This window comes from Hemicordylus capensis, chromosome 5, assembly GCF_027244095.1.
Source record: "Hemicordylus capensis ecotype Gifberg chromosome 5, rHemCap1.1.pri, whole genome shotgun sequence".
In the NCBI taxonomy this organism is placed as follows: Eukaryota; Metazoa; Chordata; class Lepidosauria; order Squamata; family Cordylidae; genus Hemicordylus; species Hemicordylus capensis.
This window is the reverse complement of record NC_069661.1, coordinates 177,036,496-177,040,906: the sequence shown is the minus strand read 5'-3', so window position 1 is coordinate 177,040,906 and position 4,411 is coordinate 177,036,496. Positions and strand designations below refer to the sequence as shown.

Below are 4,411 nucleotides of genomic sequence, written 5' to 3'. Positions count from 1 at the left end.
AAGGGTGTTGGATTACAATCAATCATACTAACCTACTTCACAGGGTTGTTGTGAGGAGAAACTCACGTATGTAGTACACTACTCTGGGTTCCGTGGAGGAGAAGTGGGATGTAAATGCAAACAAACAAACAAACAAATAAATAAAACTTCCTAATTATTTTTTCCTTAAATGGTAACATTTAATGGTAACATGTTATCTATTTGATGAACATGATTCAACAGGAGCTGGGATGTCACATTTTGAAGATTTGTCATTGAGGTTTCTATAATACAACCAGGGTAATAAGTAGTACAAGAAAGGATTTCATCCTAATTCTGTTTCATGTGGCTCCTTACTGGCAATTTAAAGTAGTGGTGTGCACGAACTGTGGTTCAAGCACTGGTTCAGCACCAAACCAGTTCAGACAAGGTCTGAACCGCTTCGGCACAGCGTGAAGGGGAGCAGGGAGCAGGAATTTTAAGAAAGAGCAGAGTAGGTCCTTACCTGCTCTCCATCATCCAGTGCTGCTTCCTGCTGGGGTGGCACTTGGCCCAAGTACTCCCACATGGCAGCAACATGGACATGTTGTCAGGCAATGTGAAAAATTAAATTCAGAAGAAAATCTATGTTGTGGAAACCTCAGAAAAGGCTTGTGTTTTAAATGATGTATTTTCTTTTGTGTACTAATTAGGCCCCTCTGTTTTTGTCATGTAGCTCTGTTGCTAGGCAACAATAACTGAGATACTGGACTGAGGTTCTCTGTGGACTGAGAAAGTTAAAGGGCTGGTTCAGAGATATTTCCCTCCAACAAAACTGGCCTTCACCATTAAGAAATGGCACACATTTTCCCCCAACATCTTGATATCATCTCAGCATGTTTTACACACAACCCATATATTAGCCCCCCCCGCCACCATTTTTCTGTTCTAATTTGTTTTATTTTGTTGTAAACCACCCAGAGATGTAAGTTTGGGGTGGTATAAAAACATGTCAAACAAACAAACAAACAAACAAACAAATAAATGTTAATTAGTTTAAACTAGTATTTGGACATTAGAAAAAAGTCAGAGGTCAATGAGGTTAAAGATGGACAGCTGATGAGAAAGGATTGGTCCAAGATCTCTGAAGAGTCTGTTAAAGAACAGTTTAAAGGGGGAAAGGCTGAAGAAAAGCCAGAAGATTTGGAGTCAAAGCTGAAGACAAAAACTGGAATTCTAGAACAAGTTAAGAGAATGGTATAAGGGTCAGAAAACAACTCTGAGCAGCCTCCCTAAGGGGAGCTTCTCTATGCTGAGTCTGGATTGCTGTCTATAGCTAGGACACATGGTTATGGAAACAGAGCAAAGCGAAACTGCTGAAGCAGTAGGGACGTTTTGTGACAAGGAAATTGGAAAGATGGAAGCTATGCTAGGCTTGACAGCAAGACACTACTGGACTAGAAGGAGAACTGTGACTGATGCTAAGCATCAGAGTCTGAAGATCATACCAGACCAACTGAAGAAATCTAAGCAGTGAGACAAGCAGAGGCATCCAACACCAGACAAGCCTGCAGTCCAAGACCTACTCCACAATAGGGATGTGCACAAAGTCTTTCCACGCACATCTGAAGCAGCAGAGAGTGGGCAATTTAAAAGGAGGAAGGCAGGTCTTACCTGCTCCTCTGTTACACCTTTGCTGTTTGTAATAAGTGGTGGGCTCTCTGTTTGCCCGACAGCATTTGCTTAGAAACAGGAAGCACCCTGTTCCCAGCAGGAAATGGCATCTGAGCATGTGTGGATGCCATTTCCTGCTGGGAACAGGGAGCTTCCTGTTTCTAAGCAAATGCAGCCAGGCAAACAGTGCTGCTCAGGGGTGGCAGCAGGGGGCAGTGAAGGTCTAATGCAAGAGCAGGTAAGAACTGCCTTCCTCTCTTTAAAGTGCCTGATCATCCCCAGCCAAAATGATTCAGCTGGGTCAGCTTGAAGTGTTTCGGCACGTGGAAACAGAGGTGCCAAAACGCTCCGAGCACATCATTATTCCACAACACCTGGCTGAATCCTGGTACAGCACCTACAAGGCAAGCCTACTGAGCAGGAGAAATAAGTGGCTTTTATACTGTGTATATAGGGGTGCAATGCTTTGTTTTGTTTGTTTGTTTTTATTTTATTTTTTAAAAACATTTTATTTTAAAGAACAAGCATTACAGTCCAAGACACTCCCCAAAATGAAACACTTTCATATAACGTTTTAAAAGAAAAAGAGAAGAAAAAAGAGAGAGAGAAGAGAAGAAAAAAGAAAAGAAATGTTGCCTGTAACAGGGAATTCAAGATGTTGTTAACTACAACTCCCAGCAATCCCAGCTGCAATGATCTTTGGCTAAGGATCCTGGGAGTGGTAATCAACAACAGCTGGGATTTCGTGTTACAGGGAACACTGTGGGGGTGGAGTTAGAGAGCTAACCCTAGCCACCCTTACCTAGTAATTTCAAATGATAAATCATAACAGAATATACAACCTTCTTCTATCCCATAAATAATGCCTAAAACAACATTTTACCAAATACCTTCTATATTAAAGAAATGCCATACCTTTATTCATTTACTTCATCCTGTTTCAATTGGTTTGTTTCTGTGCTTCAGGTCTTTATAGCATGCTACCATAAGGGAGTTAAGGGATTAGCAATGTATCATTGGTGGTATCAGCTTAAACAACAAAAAGGGATTTTCTCTTTTTTAAGGTATGTTTGTTTTGGGAAGCTTCACATATATTCAAAGAGGTAGGATGTTCTCATGGGCTATAAGCAAGAATTTTATCACAGGTAAGACTACTGCTTTTTCAAGGATTGTTATTAATAAATGTTTGTACAGTAATCCTGTAGTATTGTGCTATCTTGTTTGCTGACAACACTAATTTATTTTTTAAAATGAGGATGGGATATCTGCTGCCAAAGGGCATTTTGTCAGTGGTTACAGAAACCCATGGACTAGGCCTCATCTCCTCAGTTCTGCTATTGTGTGTATAAAATGACTGCATTAGGCCATATTGAAGAGTTTGATATGATATAACCGGCTTCATGGGACTCATATGCCCAAAGGCTCTCTTATTACCTGGAAGTGAATAGAATAGAAAACCCAGAACAGAAACATGCAATTCTTTTGACTGTTTGTGGGGTAAAACATTGTCTGTTCACTTACTGTAACAGCCATACCAAGAACCAAATCATATGCTGAACCTTTTGCTCTATCACCTTGCAGAGGTACAACTTTTTTTAAGACTGTGAAGGCGTAGCAGATTATTAGATTGAACTCTGGCGCCTTGCTGAATTCTGTGAGTTTGGAGACTGTCGAGATGGCCTCCTTTGTGATCATCTTATCTGTGGAGTTAAAGATAAAGTGATCGAACACCACCTCTTCTCTGAACAAAATATGACCCTTGCTGTGGCACAATTAAAGGCTTCGGCAGCAGAAGCTGCATCACATGTGAAGGAAATCCACCATACAAACTCTTCCACTGTGCTCATGCTTCAAGATGAGCAGGAATCAGAGTATCCTCAACCATTTCAGCAGATCACACCCTCCTTTCCATGGTCACAGAAGCCTAGCTATCTGCTGGTCTGCTCAAACTTTTGTGGGCAGCATAAGTGAAGTGAATGCAAATTCAGGAATGTGGAATGTTATGCTCTCAAGGAAAAGGGCCATATTGAAAAAATTTGCCATTCAAAGACTAGTGGAAGACTACAACAAGATTACACAAACCAGCTGAATATTTAGATCATATGTTTTTACCTAAGTTTAGGAGAGCATTGACCCTTGCTCGTTTGAATGCCCTTCCCTCTGCACTCCTAGATGGGAAATGTAAACGAGTTCCATATGCATTGCACCGTTGCCTTTGTGGCTCAAGGGATATAGAGTCAGTTGTCCATGTTATTCTGTATTGTCAATTTAATAGGGATGCTTGTATTAAGTTTATTGCTCCTCTCTTAAAGAATCATTCCGGCCACACAGATCAATATCTGTCAAATTTTCAATCTGTTACATCTATAAATGTGGCCAAGTTTTGTTTTGTTGCATCCAAACTTCATAGAGCTTGTATTAGCAATTTGAATATTTTGTAAATTATAAATGTATTATTTTAAATGTTAAGCTGGTCTAAGGACCGTAATAAATTTACTTACTTACTTACAAGATTATGATACAGACTCCAATAGGCATTCTTCACACAAGGTAGACAGATCTCCTGAGGGGGAAGTACAAATGCTCTATTATGTGATAAATGTGAAAGCTGCAGAAGATCCAGAATCAGAAGTTATACTCACAACCAAACCTTGAGTATAAATGGCCAGGACTGTATAATGAAAGTTGACTTGGGTTGTGGCATCTCTCTCATTGACAAAAAGACATATTCTCAATTATTCCCATACCATCAGCCTAAGTTTTTTTTAAAAAGCCAGAT

The 4,411-nt window shown here is 40.1% G+C and overlaps 1 long non-coding RNA gene across 1 annotated transcript; it reads left to right on the top strand.

The window, feature by feature from the left end:
* Window positions 1–1,757: 1,757 nt before the first annotated feature.
* On the top strand, window positions 1,758–4,142 carry LOC128328549 (uncharacterized). The gene is made up of 3 exons (XR_008309281.1): window positions 1,758–1,870; window positions 2,697–2,777; window positions 3,214–4,142. It is a non-coding gene; the product is annotated as an uncharacterized LOC128328549 (long non-coding RNA).
* The last annotated feature ends 269 nt before the right edge of the window (window positions 4,143–4,411 follow it).